Genomic DNA, 22,378 nt, shown 5'->3' on the forward strand with positions numbered 1-22,378 from the left:
CCTTAACACCTGGCCTTTCATACCCTCTGGCAGAGCTCCATCTGCATGGAGCCATGATTCTCACTCCTCCTTAGACACTGCCCTTCCTGGAGTTTCAGCAAAAGCCTTTCTTGCTAAGGGCATGGTTACCCACAATTCCTAGCAGCGCCACACCCCAGACATAGATCTAGCCTTCTCCACAGCTTTGTTGGAGCAGCAGAATTCCTTCCCTGTCTGAGGTAAGCAAATAGTCCTGGTTTTGTGTTTCAGCACATCCTGCAGAGCGAGGCTTTTACTGTAGACGTGACCCATGCTCCATTTGCTGAAAAAATTCAGGCTTGAATTTGCCTCATTGCATAGCTACAGTCAGGCCCAGGGATACATTGTGACCTTTAAGGGTTGTGTCGTGTATACTCATGTCTAGGCTGACTGGTGTGTATGCACGCCATGATGCTATTTCCTCCCCCACCCCCTCTCGGGCAGGCTAGTAGCACGAGTCATGAGCAAGGACTGCAGCTGTGGCTAGACTTGCTTCCCAGGGTGGAGATCTGGCAATGCTCCTTGTGTCCTCTTCCCACACCCCATTTGCACCTTCCTGCAGGGGCAGGCTGCAATTTGTTCTGGAGTGAGTATGTGATATATAGCTTGCCCTAAAAACAGGTATGAGATAAAGACAGCTGCATCTGCCACCATATCTCATAAACTTTTCCACTTCTCCCCTGACTCATGAGTTTACTGTGTGATCTTAAAGGGTCACCCCACTTGGGACTTGGTCTTGTCATTTTCTCCTGGGTTGACTCTCTTTTTGGTACTTGGATCCATTTTTTTTTAAGTCCTTCTGCCTGCAATCTTTCTCTGGTATTTTGTAGCTCCTGGATGATACAGGTTCATTTTTTAAATGATTGTTCTTCTGTCATTAATGACAAACACTGCTCTGACTGGGAGTCTGTCATTTTGTGCTATAGACTCTTCTGTTCATTCCTTAAATCTTTTAAATAAAATTATTATTCATGAGTAAAATACTTTTTTTTAATAAAGAAACATTGGGGCACCAAGCTGCCAACTAATTAAAAGCTGGTGGCACCAATTTCTTTCCAAGCAGAGTGAATTGAACATCATAAAGCATGAGGATTTTGTCTTTCCCTCTTTGTGAATTCCCTCTCCCCCGCCCCCAATTAAAATTCATGGAGATAACAGTACAGTTCTTATAAAAATCTGCGCTTGCAGGAAATGAACAAACAGATTCTAATATGTAATGTACGAAATATATAAAGAAATTCACATGGGCATAAAGTAGGCATAAGAATTAAAGTGGCTGACTGGACCGTGCAGCATTATCAGAGATGGCTGATCTCTGTATGTTAGCAGGAATTTTGTCCACATCTTTCAACTCCGCTGTGGTAGTGAGCCTCAGAGCCTGGGTCAACTGACTCAAGCTCATGCTACGGGGCTAAAAATAGCAGTGTAGATAGACAGGCAGGTTGGAGCACAGACCTCTGAAACCCTCCCTCCTCACCAGGTTTCAGCCTGAGCCTGAAAGGCAACACTGCAATTTTTAACCGCCATACTGCGAGCCCAAGTCCCTTGACCCAAGCTCCGAGACTTGCTGCTCTGGGTTTTTTATTGCAGTGTAGACATACCCTATGAGGAGCTGAACGATACGGGCAAAATGTATTGCAGTGTAGACATATCCTTAGGCTTGATTTTCAGAAATACAAACTTGTCATTGATTGAAATCAATGGGAGTTGCGATTGCTCAGTGTCTCTGAAAATCTGGCCCTGGGCATACGCTGTACATGCGGGTCTTGGCAAGTAGGATTTGTTCTGCTCTCTGAATCTATGGACAGCACATTGAAGGGGGATCCTTATGCAAAGCACACTACTTAGATCACATGAACTGTTAAAGACAAAACGTCCACATTGAACCAGCTGCCTGTGCTGAGTGTAGCCTTGTTAGCAAAAGCAATTAGCACCAGGTCAGACTCTGCAGCACTGCTGCTCTGGGTTCCTCTGCGTCTGGCATCTGAGTGGGCTGATGGAAAGATGCTCCCTGACTATGTTAAGACTAGCCTTGGAGCCCCTCCTCCACTTCCCCCCGCCCCCGTTTTTTTGCTTCCTCTCTCTACAGTACCAGTCCACCAAACAAGAAAGCTGTAGCATTATAAATGTATTTAAACAAACATGTCCCAGCTCAAAAATTTTGTTCTGAACGAGTGAGGTTCCATCGGTGGGCAAGGACAGACCCATTGCTAAGTGCTGAGTCATGGAATATGAAAACAGTCTGTGCTCAAATGTTGAGCTTCTCTGCCTCCTCCTTCCGCTTTTAAAATCTCTTTGCGGCATAGGAAGGCACGCATATTCTTAATAACCCTTGCTTGTCTGTGTAAATAATTAATCAGAAAGAGAAAATAATGTAAATCCCAGCTATCATATTGCTATTAAAATTGCAGAAGCATTAATGCATTCAATAAGTGTTGTTTTTGTAATTAGACGACCTTTCTGGGCTGTATCACTGCTCCGAATAAAGACCAGTTGCTGGAAGGAACTGATGTAAATATCGTGGCTGAGAGAAGAAATCTCTGTTACTGTCCCTTAGATTCTAAGAGTCAGATACATCCTTGAACTGGAGCAGGTGCCTGCACAGGAATGGAGCGGAGTCAGTTTGCGTCTCTTCTATGCAGATGCTTGTGGGGCTGGTGAGGCCCGTGGCACAGGCTAAGTCAGCCCCCAGGCTACACTAACGTGATGTGCTCCTGTTCCAATGGCCATTTCAGGGGCACAGAATCACCAGGATACAAGTCCATCTTAGCCGTGCATCTTCCTGCCCCTGAGCGGCATTCTCCCTCCTCTGGTTCACCTCTGCTCTGCCTCCCCTTGGAATATCCCTTGAACCCAGGCCCACTGAGGAGGTGGTGCACAGCCAGGCACCTGTCTTACAACCCTGCAGTTGCAGTGGTATTATAGTAATATTATAGTAATAGCAAACATCTAACTTATACTGAAGTACTGTACTGGGAAGTAATTACGCAGGTAACTCATCTTATTGGGGAATAGTTGTGACGTACATGGAAGAGCTTGTGGTGGTGGCATAATGGACTCTATGCAGCCTTCTTTGTGTGGAAACCTGGCTTTAAATTCTAACTTACTGTTGATTACCCATGGAAACGAAGCTGGTTGTCTCATTTCTTTCACTGGATATTTCTCCATAGGGCAAAACTAATGTATGATTTGTAGAAATTGGCAGTGTCTGCTGCGGAGGGCTACAGCTGGATTAGCACGGATGTCCTTGGTAAGGACTGAACGTGTATGGGCAGAAATATGTAGGTAGACAGATGCCATGCTATCAGTTTTTTATCCAGGGTTGTCATCAGTTCTGTTACTGCCCTGATTCTGTAAACATGAGGCTTCCTCAAAAAATAAGAGCGTGGGATTTTCAAAGGAACCCAATAGGGTTAGGTACCCAATCCAATTCCACGTCTGTGGGAGTTGGGCAGCCATAGGCACCTTTGAGAATCCCAGCCTTAAAAACAAAACACCTGTATGATGAAGATACCAGTTGTGAACAATTTTTAAAAAATCTATTATGTATCTAAATCACTTTTGAAAACGGAACTTTGGCTCCTGAGGTGCATTTGAAATTTCCCCCATAATCTCATTTGATCCTTTACACACCACTGGTCAGGTCAAGTTGTGCATGGATGGGACATGTCCAGGAGAAAAAACAGATGTGGCAAGGAGTGGTGTTGGTGTTCCATCGGTGGTGCTCCTTTTTCTAAACTAGCTTCAAGCAATGGCCAGCATGCTGATAGCAGGTGTTGGGCAGCTGATAGAGTACAATGAAGATCTTAAGCACTTATGATCATTAAAGATCCTGTAGCAATTTTTCAGAGGAGTTGGGGCATTATTCCTAATGTTCTGACTCATGTGTGTGTTAGAGGTGAACAGAAAAAGAAACGAAGCAAATAAATCATTCTTGTTTTCCCTGGGTTTTGTGGCTGTTAACATTTTATTTGGCTGGAAAATTTTGGACCAGCCAAATAATTACAGATGCCTATGCAATTTCCACATACAGGTTCCAGTCTTCACCACCTCTGACAAGCACTTGTTGGCTGCTGCATTTCCAGTGGTTCCATTTTGGTGGGGGATGAACTGATCACTGGGCACTGGTTGTAAAGGTCCTTATACAGCACCCATGCATCCTTGCACTTGTAAGGTCCTTGTAAAGCACTCAAGAATCCTTATGCTATGGATGGTAAGGTAACCATCTTCTTCATGAGTGTCCAGCTCCTTCTCAAATACCGAACTAGAAGAAAGTTTAAAGGACTGGCTGTGTGGCCACTTACCACCTTCAGAGCATGCCAGATTTCTTCTGTCTCTGTTCTTTCCTTCTTACTTTCCTTAATGGTCATTCTTTTCTCACAAGCCGGTGGCATTAAGAGTGCAAGAAGACATGCTGAGACACAAAACCTAAGGTAAAGGGGCAGTGCCGCATTTTCCACTTGCCTGATTTGCTAACAGGAAAGGCAGGAGAAATTGATCTACACAATGTCTTCTGCTTTGCCTCAGTTTTCTTTAGAAGGCATGTCTTTTCTTGTGCAGGAGACCTCCAAATTGCCTATCATCTGTCCAGCTGTTGTTGCTTCTGAGCTCTCCATCATGGACCATCATAATGAAGTTTCCTGTATGAACGTTTCTATGGGCAACATGTAGTGTTAACTAATAATTAGCTCTCTGCATTGCATTTCAGTGCTGCTGCTGCTGGGCAGATTAAACTCTAAAGTGCAGAGATAATTTACTTGTCTGTAGGGCCAACATGATAAGTGGCCAATTGCAGAGGTGTGCATATTAATACTGGTACGTCATTCATTTGTAAACCTTTTCAGCTCAGCAGCACCATCCATAATTACAAGTGCACTTTCAAGGAATATGCTAGTTCCTTGCCAAAATGCTACTTGATGCTGGGTATTATTATTGATGGAGCTTGGTCCCCTGTGCACATTAGTCAATGAATTGATTTTCAATGCAGAAATCTGGGATTGTAGAATTTATGCTGCCGTTGACTTGCTGTTATCAAGTGTTTCCCATTTATTGATATTTAAAACTAAAAGTAGCAGATGTGTAGTTTGTTGATGCTAACACAGGGTACCCCATTTTCATATTAATATTGTTAGTTACTGAACTATAAGCAAAGGTCAGTGACCATCAATTTGGATTTGTGCCAGGCAAGTCAACAATGGCTTCTACCTTTGCATTAAGATTGCTTGTGGAAAAATACAGAGAAAAGAGGAAAACCCTGCACATAATATTCATTGAACTCGAGAAGGCTTACGGTCACATTCTGAGAGAAGTCATCTGGCAGTGTGTGAGAATGACAGGTACCTGAAGGCTATATCAGACTCATTCAGGACGTATAATGAGGGTGCTGTTAGAAGGCCACGGGGAGAAACTGAACACTTTCTAGTAAGAGTCAGCGCACATCCAGGCTCGGCACCAAGCCCCTTTTTGTATCCATTGTTGCTTGATGTACTTACAGAAAACCACCAGAGACTGGCACTGCTGTTTGCAGATGATGCAGTGCTTATGGGGGAGAGCAAAGAGGAAGTGGAAGAAGATGTAGAGCAGTGGTTTTCAACCTGTGGTCCGTGGACTTAGGTATAAGGGGTCCACGAAAGGTGGTTGTTACCATAGAACGCTGGTTTTTCAACTTGTGGTCCACCGCCAGCTCTGGCCCAGTGCCTGGGCACCCCCTCAAGCACCAGCCCCTCCCGACCCTGAAAGCCCTCCCCCGGATGAGCCACTGGCCACCAGCGCTGGGCTGAGCCGCCGGCCACCTGAGAGGGCTAGCCGCAGCACCGGGCCAACTCCCCGAGTCGCCAGTCCTGAAGGCCCTCTCCTGGCCAAGACACTGGCCCCAGCCACTGGCCCACCCGAGAGCCAGCTTTTCCCACTGCCAGCCCCAGTGCCAGGCTGAGCATCCTCACTCTGCCAGCTGTTGGCTCTCCGTGTCCCTCCTCATTTCTTCGTCTCCACAGGAGGAGGGACACGGTGAGCAGCAGGGACTTCAGGGACATGTGAGGAGTAGAGGAGACATGATGGCAGGCAGGCACAGGCAGCGTAGCAGCGGGAGGTGGGGGTCTCGGGGAAGGGGTGGCGCCACTGCTGCTCAGGTGTCCTATTATACCTGCCGCCCATGGAACAATGCCTATCAAACTGGAAAGTAAGATCTACAAGATGGTAATTAGACCTACACTTTTGTATGGCCCTGAATGCTGGGCACTGAGAGAGACAGGACCAACTCTTGAATACAGTGGCAAAGAAAAGGTTAAGATGAATGCTTGGAGCTACAAGTGTGGTCCATGGTTGAAAGAAATGAATTTGGGGAAGTGTGAAGGTGGTACCAATTATAGAAAAGCTGAGGGAATCCAGGCTTAGATGATTTGGGCATGTGAAAAGAAGAACAGAAGAATATTCAGGAAACAATGTATTAACTAGGGACCGAATGGCTCAGCAGCAGTTCTGCAGAAAAGGACCTAGGGGTTACAGTGGACGAGAAGTTGGATATAAGTCAACAGTGTGCCCTTGTTGCCAAGAAGGCCAATGGCATTTTGGAATGTATAAGTAGGGGCATTGCCAGCAGATCGAGGGACGTGATCGTTCCCTTCTATTTGACATTGGTGAGGCCTCATCTGGAGTACTGTGTCCAGTTTTGGGCCCCACACTACAAGAAGGATGTGGAAAAATTGGAAAGAGTCCAGCGGAGGGCAACAAAAATGATTAGGGGACTGGAACACATGAGTTATGAGGAGAGGCTGAGGGAACTGGGGATGTTTAATCTTCAGAAGAGAAGAATGAGGGGGGATTTGATAGCTGCTTTCAACTACCTGAAGGGGGTTCCAAAGAGGATGGCTCTAGACTGTTCTCAGTGGTAGCAGATGACAGAACAAGGAGTAATGGTCTCAAGTTGCAGTGGGGGAGATTTAGGTTGGCTATTAGGAACAACTTTTTCACTATGAGGGTGGTGAAACAGTGGAATGCGTTACCTAGGGAGGTGGTGAAATCTCCTTCCCTAGAAGTTTTTAAGGTCAGGCTTGACAAAGCCCTGGTTGGGATGATTTAGTCGGGGATCGGTCCTGCTTTGAGCAGGGGGTTGGACTAGATGACCTCCTGAGGTCCCTTCCAACCCTGATATTCTATGATTCTATGATTCTAAACTTAAGAGAAGAGGGTAAGGGAAGAGTTGGAAGACCCAAAGCTAGATGGATGGAGGTCATACAAAAGGATTCGATTAGCCGCAGAGTTTCTGAGGAAGTGCTTCAAGAACAGACTGGAATGGAGAAGAAGGACTTGAAGAGCTGATTCTATGTAGACAGGACTCAGGAGAGGATGAGGATGAGCAGTTTCTAAGCTAGGAACAATTTGTGCATCAATGTTCCTTCTATGATAATTAAGACAAACATTTCCAAAGTAATTTTATCTTGTTTTAGGGGCTCAGATTCCATACCTAAAACTATCATTTGTTTTGGGCTAGAGCCTCAGCTGATGTAAATTCATATAGCTCCAACAAAGCTATGCCAGTTTACACCAGATGAGATTCTGGCTAATAAACTTCTAATAATTTTTTCCCCTCCTCAAAATCCCAGAGATGGTACTTTTCAGCTCATAATTTTACAAAGTAGGCAGCAGTTTTTAATATTTCTGAACAAGCACCACTGTAATGTTAAGTCAGTTGCAAGCAAAGCAATTCATAGTTAATATAGTGCAAGGATGTCATGTCCCAAAAAGTCATTAATACAATCACTAAGATGATTATGTATCACACTTCTGACTCCGTGTCTGCACAATCTGTTGACTTGGTGTTCGTTACTGCAGTTTTATGAGTTAGTTACTGAGGGTTAAGTAAGCAAAGTACGGGTAGAAATGAAAAAAGTGGTTACACAAAAAGTTGGATGACTTTGGGGAAAAAACATATATTTGCAATGTAAAATACTTTATGATCACTTGAATCGCCTCTTACCTGTTGAGCTGCACCAATTTCTGAATATGTTTTAAGGAGAAAATTCAACTGTCAGCCAAAGATCTCCCGATGTTAGACCGGATTCTGTAGACAGATGTTTGAGTAGCCCCGAACCCAGAAGGAATCCACGTTGTCACAGGGGTCTGCATTAAATCATCTGTTTGCAGGATTGGATCTTGTAACTTTGGATTGAATTCATAGGTATGTTACTGCTCTTTACCAGTGCCTGCCTGTTGGAACTTAGAGCTCTGCATAGTATATGATATGATACAATGTTGGGCCCTCAGAAAATAAGCAAATTCCTCAGTCTCTCCTCACAAGGATTCTCCCCTAAGGAGACCCATTACTATGAATGTTCTGAGTTCCAGTCAAGAAAGTGTCCATCGCGGTGTGATTGATATATATCAATCACAGGGGTGGCCAACCACAGCTTGTGAGCCACATGCGGCTCTTTTACAGTGACTGTGTGGCTTGTGGATCCCCCCGGCCCCCATTCTTCACCTACCAGATGGGGAGTGAGCTCGGGGCTTCTGCCCTGCCGCTGGGGGAGGGGGGCGGCTCGGGGCTTCTGACCTGTGGGGAAGGGCAGCTCAGGGCTTCAGCCCTGTGACTCCCCTCCCTGCAGGGCAGAATCCCCTAGCCTCACCACTCCACCGCAGGGCAGAAGCCCTGAGCTCCGGCAGGTGCGGCTCTCGAGGTTCTGAAGAATGCCATATCTGGCTCGGAAGGTCAGTAAGTTTGGCTACCCCTGAGATAGATATAGATCTAAACATGCATGCATACTTTATGCAGTCAAAAATATTTTCAAAAATGCTCACCCTTGGCCTAATTCTGACCCCACTGACTTCAGCGGGAGCACTACTGAACAATTGTGAAAATCCAACATCTTGTCCGCTCTAACCTGTTGTGTAATATCGCTGCCATGTTCCCTAGGTGAGATGGTGGCATTTCAGTGGAGGGCGAATATATCGTTTCTAAATCCCTTTCGGGTGCTTTGGCATGGAAGGTGCTACATGAACATACAAGTATTTTCTAAAATTGAGATCCCTCCCTGGTGGCTTGCTGCACTTCTGGAGGATTTCAGGCTGGACAGTTCCCTGGAGAGAGTAGATAAAGTTGTAGCAAGGCTTTACTCCCCCCATCCCCCTCTCGCTTGCTGTTACAGATAGTGCTGGGCAACATTTTTCTGTCAACTTTTTTTTTTTTCCAACAGAAAATCGGGATTGGGGCAAAAAGAGTTTTTACAGAAGGTCTCGTCTTACCCCGAAAAGCTCCCAAACCCAAACTTTTCAGGTAAAGCCTGAAAATGTCAGTTTTCATATATTTTTTTTCCAATGAAAAGCTGAAATTTTCAATGGTGAGAGGGGGAGGGTCCCACATTTTCTGGGCAGCTCTAGTTACAGCCCCTGTAAAATTTCAGACAGCCCATTCTGTTGTACAGCATCTGGTGCTGGCTAATGGCGCGTACACACAAATAACACATGGTTTCTGTAACCTCTCTGTTGAACTAAGCTCAGGTATGGTCACCACGACCCCTGTATGAAAGCACAGCCAGAAAGTCAATGGAGGCAGAATAGTTCGGGAAGAGTGGAAGAGACAGGTGACAATTTACACTAGTGGAGGATCTGGCAGACAGGTGACAAAGAACTGGCATTGGGTAGATCCATGCCTTCTGTGGATCACAGAGCACTACCCATACGGTCTTAGTCTGCTCGTGTACCCACAGTGCTTTGGTGGGTGGGCCAGGAGCAACACATGTGTGCTGCCAGGAGATCCATGATCACATGGACACACCCGCCAGGATTTATATACAGCAGTGAGGTGCTTCAGGACATGGGGTAGGTGAGAATTGACTTAGGTGGGAGGTGTGTGTGTGTGTGTATCTAAAAGCACAGTTGGGCCCAGTGAGTTCAAAGTGTCACAAGTGGAATTGGTAGCATAATTAGGCACAATAGCTAGATAAATTAAGGAATCCTCTTTATTTAATAATTGCCTCGGTGTTCACAACGTCATATATGCCCATGTGGGCTGTGATTGAAATGTCAGATGTGTTTGTTTTGTCAATGTGTAGGTGTGTGTGTGTGTGTATTAAAAACAAAAACAAAAACAAAACCCTCATGGATTTCAGAATCAGGCTGACTCTGAGTTTTGAGTGTCATCTCTGTGTGTGTATATAAATACACACACCCAGACACACTACAATCCTTTGTTGGCCTGCTTCTGATCTCAGTGTAAATCAGGTGTTACGTCAGTCTACACGGGATCAGAATCAGACACTTGTATGTGTATATGTGCATGTATATTCATATGTATATGTACAATGTGAAGGTACACAGTTTTTATATGTATCCCTGGAAATTATCACTGCTGCAGTCTTGATGTGTGCTTAGGAGCTCTTTTGGGATGTACAAACCTGTATGTTCCTAAACCAAAGCTCCCAATGAGTCCATTAGCCCTGAACCTCGTTCCCGTTTTTTTCTCTTCCCATTGTATAGTGTAGCTAGACCTACGTTGTGGTAGAGAATTATTGCCTTGTTTTAAATCTCAGTTGGAAAATGTCAAAGTTCAGGTTTAGAAGAGAGAGAAGTCTGGGTGCTAAAAGAAAGAACATTCTTTTTAATTAGAGTTATGCCCTCCAGCAGTGAGAAACCATTATGTTTTTATTCTTCTCTTGTATTTGTTCCAAAACCTTTTACATGATCAGACTAAAAGGTAAGTGCAAATGAGTAAGCAGCTAAAGGAGTAAAGAGGATTCATGAAAGAGCAGGGAAAACTGCAAATCTGGATATTTTATGTTTATATAATAACTGCCTGACATTTAAAGTTATGTTGTATATCCCTTCTGGAGACAAGAGATTTGCAAAGACCATTTCTGTACTCAAAAAATAATGCATAGATTTGTGGTCCTGAACCTAAATGCTATTTGGATGACATTTTTGAATGCTTTAATTAATGTGTGACATGACTTTAATCATGTGCCTTCTCTTACCGTGCAAGTTGGCTGTTCCCAAACTGTGTTGCTTAGACTGTTCGCGTGATGCTATCTCTCATTCTTGTTTCCAGATGCTAAATAGCACTGAGTGACAGCTGAAGTCTATTAAATACTTTCGTAATAAATAAATAAATAAAATAAATACTTCGCTTCCTTGGAAGCAATTGCTGTGGTTGACAAGGGAATATTATGTGATCATGAATGGGAGGTTCACCCAATCATAAGTGGGATGGGTATCCACAAGACAATCCCTCTACTGAGAGGTGGTCCAAACCACAAATGTTTGAGAAACTCTAAATGGAAAACCAGATGGATTCTTCCAGCTCTGTCGAGCCACATCAACTGGAAAGTCAGCTTGACTCACAAAATCCACTCAGTAGCACAAACCTTTCAAAACGGACTGTAGTCCAGATTGTGGCTCGCCCTGTATGGACATGCAGGGGGTGGAGCGGAGACTAGGAATTCTGTCCCCACCTATTTTACACCCCGCAGTCCTGGTCCATGCACTGCTGGCACAAAGTCTGTGGGCGTCTAGCATGGCTGTTGGTGCTAGACTTTCAAGTGGGGAGGGCAGAAGCGGGACCGTGGCCTTGCCTCCCCCCTTGGCACTGGTCTGTGGTGCTGGGCTGGTGGCGAGGAAGTGCATGACACACCTCGTTAAGTGTTAAAAGCGGATGGAAGGAGTGGCCAGAGGAAGCCATTTGCAGTACATAGTGAGTGTTGTTGGCCTTACAGAATTCAGGAACTATGCGGCCCATAGCGCCATCTACTGGCACTCTATCTATGAATTCTTGACATGTCTGCGGATCTAAAAAACACGGCTGTAAGGTGCAGTGTAGCAATGCCTGTTGCTGTTTGTGCTCACAGGCCCCTCCCCCTGCTCTTTGTGGCTCAAAAACCACACTCTAGCTTAAAGTGGGGACATTTAATTGACAAAGAAAATGGCTTTTACTCTTTATAAAGGTATTTCATTGTAGAGACAATTTCTCTTTTTTGAATTAAAACAAAAAACCTTTAACACGTATGTTTTTAGGATGTGTGTATCAGGCATGTGCAAACCATTTAGTTCCTCCAGGTAGGAAGAGATGGTTTAACACTGGACTGGGCACATTGTTGGACAACATACGACAGGGAACAATCCTGAACCAGGTAACTTTAAAGATGATTTATCTGAGACAGGTGCCTGGCCAGAACACAGGACTGGGAGCCAGGAAACTCAGAAATTCTAATCCCAGCTCTCTGCCTAGATTCAGTAGCTTTAAGCAGGTAATTCAACTCCAGTGTCTTTGGTTTCCCCTTAGGTGGGTAGGATGAATTTGTTTAACGCTTGTAACTCACTTTGAGGACAACGTGTTTCTGCAGATCGCAAAAGGTAGTGTTTATGGATTTCTGTATGGTGCTGCCTTGCTAGTCTGCATTTTGCAAATCTGCATGTCTCGCAACACTTCAGCAAAGATACTACTAAGACCTTTCCCAAAACCTACAGCTGTATGCTTACTAGTGTAGTTTAAAATATTGAAAATGAATAGTAAAAATGGAACTATAATTATCAAAATAAATGTGCATCTTGTAATGCAGTTTCCTTTCTAGAGTTTTCTTATTTGTCATAGCTCTCCTAGCCATTGTTGTTAATTATCATTTTTGTATTGCGGTAGCAACCTTGTGGCTCCATTGTGGTAGCCCAGTGGCTTTCAACCTATGGACCTCTGGGGGTCTACCGACTATGCCTAAGATTTCCAAAGGGGTCTTCACCTCCATTCAAAATTTTTTAGGGGTCCGCAAATGAAAAAAGGATTGAAAACCACTGTTCTAGGCTCTGTGTGTGTACACACACACGTACGTACACACACACACACACACACACACAGAGTGTGAGACAGTCCCTAACCTGCAGAGATTACAGTATAATGGAAATTACTGAGATTCCTCTATCTTCATCAAAATCTAACTATGCAGTAGGTTTGTAAATGGTGCACAACATGCCTATATGTATGCATGGCATGGTTGGGTATAACATAGCCACTCACAGTGAATTCATGAAACATATACATCCCTGCATAAAATTATGTTAATGTATTATGGAAAAACACCTCAGCAACCATGTCAGGTAGGAAGCATTGAGATAAGAGGAGAGAAAAATCCTACTTTTTCTGCCTTATGTTTTTCCTGATAAATATGCTTGCTGCGAATGTATAAAGGGGCATGTTGTTTGATGTAAGATACAAAAATTGGAAAGAGTTATGAACAAGCAAGAGGCACTTCATTTACTCCGTTCCAGCTTTGCCACAAAGTTGTCCTCCAGCTGGAGGAATGAGACAAAACCATTGTTTGAAAAATGCATGCCCTTTCTTTTGTTGTTTGTTTTTTAACGGCTTGTGTTTTAATGTGAACCGGTGTGTATCTCTAGCTAGGGCAGCCTTGCTGTTTGCAAACATCCCATAGTGTTCTGGTGGTTTATGTGAGGCTTTTCAGAAATGAATTTATCTCCTCTGATAAAGGAAAAGGGGGAAACTACAATAATGAATTGTATTTTGAATGCATTGGATGGTGCAAAGTTTAAATTCCAGGCCAGATTTCCTAGAATGAGACTCTAATTTGCTGGAGTGTCTGGAGGAATGTGAAAAAAATAGTGCACATGAGGGTAAATGTTATAAGGGCAGATGTTGTGCAGCAACTGTCTCTGTGTATGGCACCCAGCTTGTTTAGGGCTGGATCCTTGATTGGTGCCTCTGGTGGCGACTGTAATCTCAAAATAATGCTAATTGGTTAAGAGCCCTTTCATCACTACAGTGAATTACAAAGTGTACTTCTGTAGAAGCAAATACTGTATGGTACAGATTCTGTGGTGCGGGTGCAAGCTAGCGCCAAAGCTGGCATAGACAGCCCTAGGAGTATCCTCTCAGTGCAGGGACTTATCCATAGTCCTTGCTGATCTCCGGTCGATAGATTGGGGGCATCAGCAGCAGGCATAAATTAGAGCAGCCTGAAGAACTTCTCTGATTTGTTTTGCAAGGGGCTGACCCACTGTGTCCTCAGCCCAAGCCACCCCTGCACTCCTCCTCTGAGCTTCACCCTGCAGCCAAGGCTCTGGGCTGATAGCTTGAACAATAGACAATGTCATGCTGTAGTACATGCATGACTGGCATCTGAGTTTGCTTTGCAACTAGACCCGTGATGAAGGATAAAAAGGGATTATCATTAGGGAGATTTAGAGAAGGCTGGTACATCGAGACCAAAGAAAACAAATTCCAGTCAATTATTTTCTTCTGCTGTAGCTGGGTAGGTGCAAACTACTTATTTATTTATTTATTTTTTAAAAAAAAGCTTTTATTTCAGTGAGTTTAACCCCTAACAGGTGCAGGAGATGGAGTGAGGAAGGGGAAAGAGAGGGGATAGGAAGCATTTAGTTACCAGCTGCACTCTCTCTAGGAAAGATGTCAACCTTCTTAAAAGAAAAACCTTTAATAGCATTGTTGCCGGCACCCAGTGCCAGAGGCAAACAACAGCCGCGGTTCGTTGTCCGGTATGCGTCACCCAGTAAACACAACGGGGTGGAGAAGCAGAGAGATTTATTTGGAGCTCCAAATAGGGCGCAGGGAGACTGAGCTGTCTCAAATCCTGCCCCAGTGCACCAGATTCCAATATACATTTTATACCTTTTCCTACTTCACTACACAAGCTTATGCAACCAATTACCTGTTGCCCCGTACAATACCGTAGCCAATCAGCTAAAGCAGCCAGTTGTGTTTTTCCTCAGTAGCATTGCCCAAGCCTTGCCTTATTTGGTCCTATTTGTTACCAGTTTTCTAAACGTTTCTGCCTTATCTATCTGTTTCCCAGGCCGAAGCTGGCGAGCCGTGTGCAAACCTGTCTGTTTGTGTGCTAGCTTCCTCAGTGTTATGCAGGATCACAGAGGGTTCAAGAAGCAAAGGGGCCTTGGTTTATCCGGGCCTAGAGCAGGAGGGCTTCCTCGACACTCGTGGTCTTCCACTCTCCCGAGTTACCTAGTGTAGTGCCCAGTGTCCCCAACAGCATGTTAGTTTGCAGAGCCCTATTAATGAACAGTAGGTCTAAGGTGCAAAGCCTCACAATGTTGGGAGGACAAAGTATTTCCTTTTATCTTACAGATGATGACTGATCTTAAAAATAAGGCCAGATTCTCAATTGGTATTAATTGCTATAGCTCCAGGTGAATTCAAGTACAACATAGTGATGCTGAAGTCAGAGCTAAGCTTATTTACACCACCTTAGGATCTAGGCACTATAAACTGTAGCCTCCTGGGTGCAGAGATCAATGCTAGTGGGCCTATTTCCTACTTACTTGATATCTAATTAGATTTAGGTGATAGTGCGTATCACTAAGAAATTGTGGTGGCTATTGCTTTCTGCGTGCTGACCCTTTATATGTCTAGGAGTCCTGGTGTACAGAATTTAGCAGCCATTTTGTTTTCCATTGTGCTGGAGTATGGAGTAAGGGATGCACACACACACTGTGCTCTCTCATGGAGACTTTGCTTGTGTTCTTTCTTGTTATCACTAATTGAATAATAAACCATTTTAGCCTGAAAGCATGTTTTTTCCTGTGTATGTAACTGTAACATTGATAAATAAATGTACATTTGTCTTCATGACACTTTGTTTAGACAAGGTCTAATGTGTTTACCATATGTTATCTATCTCTGTTTTCCAGTGTTTTCAATGGGAAACCCACTACTGAGATTTTGTAGGAGTCTCTTCTTTGTTGTTAATACAGATGTAAGGATTTCTGGGCTGGATTCTCAGGTGGTTCTTCTTAAAGTGGCCAGCGGCTATCCCTGGTCAACTCTCTCAGATGGTACAAAGGTGGCTCCAACCTGCCTGCACGGGCTCTGCTGCCCAAGTATACCACCTCCTGTACCTCAATCCCCCATCCTAGCCTAAGGGAAGGCAGGCAGCACATAGGGATCAGGACGGGGTGTCAGGAGAGGTGTGTATCTAAGTGAATCTCTGCTAAGGTTGGCAACTTTCTAATCACACAAAACCAATCACCCCTGCCCGGAGGCCCTGCCGCTGCCCCACCCCTTCTCTGAGGCACTGCCCCCGCTCACTCCATCCCCCCTCCCTCGGTCGCTCACTGTCCCCAACCACCACCACCACCACTCACTTTCACCAGGCTGGGGCAGGGGGTTGAGGTACGGGAGGAGGGGTGAGGGCTCTGGCTGGGGATGTGGGCTCTGTGGTGGGGCCAGGAATGAGGGGTTTGGGGTATGGGAGAGGGCTCCGGGCTGGGACAGGGGATTGGGGTGCAGGGAGGGTCTGGGATCTGGGTGGGGCTAGGGATGAGGGGTTTATGGTGCAGGTGCAGGCTCCGGGAGGGATTTTGGGTGTGTGAGGGGACTCTGGGCTGGGGCAGGGGGTTGGGGGTGCAGATGGGGTGAGGTTTCCGGCCCCACCCCAGAGCCACCAACCCCAGCCGGAGTCCTCAGCCCTCTTCTGCACCCTGAACCCCTCATCCCCAGCCCCATCCAGAGCTTGCATCCAGAGCCCACACTCCACCCACACCCCAATCCCCTGCCCCAGCCCTGAACCCCCTCCTGCACTCCAAACCTCTCATCCCTGGAATCACCCCAGAGCCCACACCCCCAACGGAAGTCCGCACCTCTAGCCGGAGCTCTCACCCACTTCCTGCACCCCTGCCCCAGCCCGGAGTCCCCTCCTGCACTCAAGCTTCCTCCTGGAGTCATAGAATCGTAGAATATCAGGGTTGGAAGGGACCTCAGGAGGTCATCTAGTCCAACCCCCTGCTCAAAGCAGGACCGATCCACAATTAAATCATCCCAGCCAGGGCTTTGTCAAGCCTGACCTTAAAAACTTCTAAGGAAGGAGATTCCACCACCTCCCAAGGTAACACATTCCAGTGTTTCACCACCCTCCTAGTGAAAAAGTTTTTCCTAATATCCAACCTAAATCTCCCCCACTGCAACTTGAGACCATTACTCCTCATTCTGTCATCTGCTACCACTGAGAGCAGTCTAGATCCATCCTCTTTGGAACCCCCTTTCAGGTAGTTGAAAGCAGCTATCAAATCCCTCTTCATTCTTCTCTTCCGCAGACTAAACAATCCCAATTCCCTCAGCCTCTCCTCATAAGTCATGTGTTCCAGCCCCCTAATCATTTTTCTTGCCCTCCGCTGGACATTTTCCAATTTTTCCACATCCTTCTTGTAGTGTGGGGCCCAAAACTGGACACAGTACTCCAGATGAGGCCTCACCAATGTCAAATAGAGGGGAACGATCACGTCTCTTGATCTGCTGCCAATGCCCCTACTTATACAGTCCAAAATGCCATTGGCCTTCTTGGCAACATTGTTGACTCATATCTAGCTTCTCGTCCACTGTAACCCCTAGGTCCTTTTCTGCAGAACTGCTGCCGAGCCATTCAGTCCCTAGTCTGTAGCGGTGCATGGGATTCTTCCGTCCTAAGTGCAGGACTCTGCACTTGTCCTTGTTGAACCTCATCAGATTTCTTTTGGCCCAATCCTCTAATTTGTCTCGGTCCCTCTGTATCCTGTCCCTACCCTCCAGCATATCTACCTCTCCTCCCAGGTTAGTGTCATCTGCAGACTTGCTGAGGGTGCAATCCACGCCATCCTCCAGATCATTAATGAAGATATTGAACAAAACCGGCCCGAGGACCGACCCTTGGGGCACTCCACTTGATACCGGCTGGCAACTAGACATGGAGCTATTGATCACTACCCGTTGAGCCCGACAATCTAGCCAGCTTTCTGTCCACCTTATCGTCCATTCATCCAGCCCATACTTCTTTAACTTGCTGGCAAGAATACTGTGGGAGACCGTATCAAAAGCTTTGCTAAAGTCAAGGAATAACACGTCCACTGCTTTCCCCTGCACCCCTCCAATACCACAACACCCTGCCTCAGCCCCCTCCAACACCCCAAACCTCTCATCCCCGGCCCCAGCTAGAGCCCGCACCCTCTCCTGCACTCCAAATCCCTCGGCCCTCTCCCAGAGCCCCCTCCTGTACCCCGAACCTCTCATCTCCGGGTGGGGGTGAAGGTTCTGGGGTGCAGCCAGGGATGAGGGGTTTGAGGTATGGGAGAGGGCTCTGGGCAGGGGCTTGGGGGTGTGTGGGGCTAGAGCTGGGGCTACGGGATGGGGCAGGGGGTTGGGTTGTGGGGTGTAGGGTGAGGACTCTGTCTGAGAGTGAAGGCTGTGGGGTGGGGCCAGAGATGAGAGGTTTGGGGTTCAGGAGAGGGCTCTGGGCTGGGGTCAAGGGGTTAGGCATGTGGAAGGGGGTGTGGGCTCCAGCTGGGAGTGTGGGCTCTGGGGTGTGGCCAGGGATGAGGGGTTTGGAGTGCAGGAGTGGGCTCAGGGCTGTGGCAAAGTGTTGGGGGGATGTGGGCTCTGGGAGGGAGTTTGGGTGCGGAAGGGGTTTGGGTTGTGGGGTCCCGGCCATGCTTACTGCGGCTCCCAGGAAGTGGCCGCCAGGTGGTCAGGAAGGCTCCGCATGCTGCCCTTGTATCTGCAGGCACTGCCTCCGCAGCTCCCATTGGTTGCCGTTCCTGGCCAATGGGAGCTATGGAACTGGCACTCGGGGCGGGGCAGCACGCGGCGCATCCCTGGCTGCCCATGTGCCTAGGGGCCACAAGGACCTGGTGGCTGCTTCTGGGAGCTGTGAGCAGCTAGGGCAGGAAGGGAGCCTGCCTTAGCCCCGGGCCGCCCATGCGCCTAGGGACCACAAGGATCTGGTGGCTGCTTCCGGGGGCCGCATGCAGCTAGGGCAGGCAGGGAGCCTGCCTTAGCCCCGGGCTCCCGCTGCACTGCCCACCAGACTTTTAACAGCCCGCTCGGTGGTGCCAACCGGAGCCGCCAGGATCCCTTTTCGATCAGGTGTTCTGCTCGAGAACTGGATGCCTGACAACCCTATATGCTTGATTCACTGCTGATATACGTTAAACTACCTCCCTGCAGTGCTAGCTTCAGCTAGGTGGATGAAATGCTTTCTGGAAAATGTCTTTGTGGAAAATATGCTTTGAACAAACAAATTATTGAGCTGAATACAGGAGTAACTGGGTAAAATTCGATGGCCTGTGTTATACAGAAGGTCAGACTAAATGATCTAATGGTCCCTTCAGGCCTTAAATCTATGAACAATTAGGGTCTTGAAACTAGATACCCTCTCCACTCAGAGAATGAAGCCCCCTAGTTTTACTAAATGTAATTTTCACATTGGAATTTGTAATTGATTTTTTTTCTGTAGCTAGAAAACTCACCCGAAAACAATCAGCTCAGGCCCAGCTGTGGTTCAGATAAGCAGACTGAAGTCTGACTGCTTAAACTGTGCCTGCATAACTCTCACAGGAACAGGCTTTCTTGTGAAATCTTGGGTACTTCCTATATGTGGTTGAAACAAAAATACCATCAGGCCAGCCTCTCTCTTTGCATTTGGGCCCCTCTGCTTCTGGATGGAACCAGGAAGTACAGATTGTGAAAATGAGGGTAGATCATTTAGGATAGGGGCTGTCTTTTAGTTACATATTTGTATAGTCTCTAGCACAATTGGGCCCTGATTGTTGCTTCTATGTACAATGCTAATACAAATAGTAACGAACAACGGAGTTGGCCAAACTTCTTTTGAACATCATGTTTTATTCCAATAGTAGGAGAGCTTCATATTTATCCAAACTTGTTCACTCATCTCTATGGCCGATTCCGCCAATTTTGTCCCTAGATTTATCAGATTATAGGAATACCTACAACCCAGGTTCTTTTGGAAAATTCTGTGATTCATGCAAACTGCATAAGAGAATTTCTCATCTTTCAATTAAAAAGCCAACTACTGAAGAAACTGCCTCAGCTGCTCTTTCTTGATAAGAAGGCAAAGCTTTGCAATTCGACGTAAAGCCCTAGTTTCCGTCTTACATGCGGTTCTGCTCTGCCAAAAGGAGGCAGAAATACAAGAAGAAAAACCCCACCAGTTTCATCTTTGTATATAAAGCTATCTTGTCTGGCAGAGAGTCTTTTGAAGAAAGACATTCTCAACCTGTAGAGCTCACCTAGGTCTGCCAGTGCCCAACTGCTCTTGCCTCCAGTCTTTACTGCACCCCCTAGCTGGGTCTCATGGTCTAAAATTCCCTCTTGGCTGCTGCTTATTGAACTATGGAAAATAAAAAGCCCCCCAAACAGCTAGGACTGCAGGTCTTGCTGTTAATCCCGACAGATCAGTGTTTAGGCATAAAAAGCATAATCATCCGCCCTTTATCCCACTGCTGGGAGAACACGGTGGTGGTAGAATTCCAGCAAATGTTTCCCGAGTTGTAAGCATTTTGTATGAGAAGAAATAACTGCCTTAGTTTTTTTGGGTTTTTTTGGTTTGTTTTGATTTGTTTTTAAACCTGACTTGCAGACTCCTGGGCTACTGATCGGGAATTTCTATTACTTAAGGTGTGTATCTAATCAGCTGAAATAGAAAGTGGTGTGTCAGAGGATTAATGAATATTATGTTTGATTATAACATTGATTTCTCACTTATTAAATCCTAGCTGAAAAAGGTGTCTGAGAATATTATTTCTATCCTAGAGTGTTTTGTTACAGGCCGCATTTGTGCTAAGCCTCCTTTTAAGCTGGTGGTTATCCTTTAAGAACAGCGTTGGTTGATAGAAGAGAGGGCGCTGGTGTACTTTACCCTGAGAAACAGAAGGAGGTACAGATATATCTATATGCATATGTAGATAGGGGAGATTATTAAAAGCACCTAAGGGATTTGGGAGCCTAAGTCCCATTGATGTTCAATGGCTTAAGTGCTTTTGAAAATTTTCCCCATAATTATTTTGTGGGAGGAAGGACTAAGAACCCGACTTAGCGGGCACCTCGCTTTAAGCACATAAGGAGCTCTTTGGAAGTACATCACTGAATTGGAGCCAAAGGGCACTGACCTGAGCAAGGCATAGAGCTTACAGATGCTTTGCCGCCTTCTTCATAGAGCGCAGCCTTAAACCTGGTCGACAACATCCCTGCCACTGAGGGAGAAGAAACGCTCGATCAGGGTTGGCTCATCATGCTGAAGGACTGCTGAATTTACATGGGGCCTTTGTGATGAGAATGAATTGGTACTCGAATGGGAACAGAACATGTGATGGGGAGAGAATAAAAAGAATGAGTTGATTGCTAAATTTAAATAAGCCTCCAAACAGTCTCCTCCTCATTTGACTGTATCTGATGATTTTCATAGAAATCACGAGTGTTTACTGAATGAGTTTTATTAAGATTAGTAGATTTTGAGGCCAGAAGACCAACCGCTGTGGTGATCTTGTCTCATCTCCTCCATAGCACTGTCTGTAGAATGTCACCCAGGGGTTCCAGCATGGAGCCCATTACTTCTGGTTGAGCTAGAGCATCTGTCATAACCACACAGTTAAGGGTAGCCTAGAATTCCTCCTTACCTGTAAGGGGTTAAGAAGCTCAAATAACCTGGTTGGCACCTGACCAAAAGGACCAATGGGGAAAGAAGATACTTTCAAATTTGGGGTGTGGGGGAAGGGAAGGCTTTGTTTGGGCTCTTTGTTTGTGTGTTCTGTGGGGAAGCAGAGAAGCATCAGGTCAGAAAACTCCTTCTCCTAAAATCATCCTAAAATGAGTCTCAATATTGCAAAAAGAGTAAGTAAATAAGGCAAGGCGCATTAGATTATCTTTTGTTTTTAGCATGTGAATTTTCCCTTTGCTAGAGGGAGGTTTATTCCTGTTTTTTGTAACTTTGAAACTAAGCCTAGAGGGAGCTCCTCTGTGTTTGTGAATCTTTTGTTACCCTGTAAAGTTATCTTCCATCCTGATTTTACAGAGGTGATTCTTTCACCTTTTCTTTAAATAAAATTCTTCTTTTAAGAACCTGATTGATTTTTCAGTGTCTTATAGACCCGAGGGGTTGGGTCTGTGCTCACTTTGTAACCAATTGGTTAGGATATTACTCTCAAGCCTCCCCAGGAAAGGGGGTATAACGGCTTGGGAGGATATTTTGGGTGAGATAGGGCTCCACGTGACCCTCCCTGAATGTTTGTTTAAATCACTTCGTGGTGGCAGCATACCGTCCAAGAACAAAAGGAATTTGTGCCTTGGGGAAGTTTTTAACCTAAGCTCGTAGAAATAAGCTTAGGGGTCTTTCATGCGGGTCCCCACATCTGTACCCTAGAGTTCAGAGTGGGGAGGGAACCCTGACAGCATCTGTTTTAGGAAGGCCTCTAGTCTTGTGCATTAAACAGATGTAAGCCTTTTTCTGTAAAGAGAGATGACTACATGGAACTTTGCTAGCACAATACAAATCAACATATCACACATGACATTGATTAAAAGTGGCTACTGAGTATCATCGAATGGGTGTTCTTCTAGTAGGGTCCC

The 22,378-nt window shown here is 45.7% G+C and overlaps 1 protein-coding gene across 1 annotated transcript in view; it reads left to right on the plus strand.

Annotated features, from left to right (window-relative positions):
- LOC102939366 (AGBL carboxypeptidase 4) overlaps positions 1 to 22,378 on the plus strand; it is a 1,380,179-nt gene that overhangs the window by 963,928 nt on the left and 393,873 nt on the right. The window lies entirely within an intron of this gene.

Source organism: Chelonia mydas, chromosome 8, assembly GCF_015237465.2.
Source record: "Chelonia mydas isolate rCheMyd1 chromosome 8, rCheMyd1.pri.v2, whole genome shotgun sequence".
Lineage (NCBI taxonomy): Eukaryota > Metazoa > Chordata > Testudines > Cheloniidae > Chelonia > Chelonia mydas.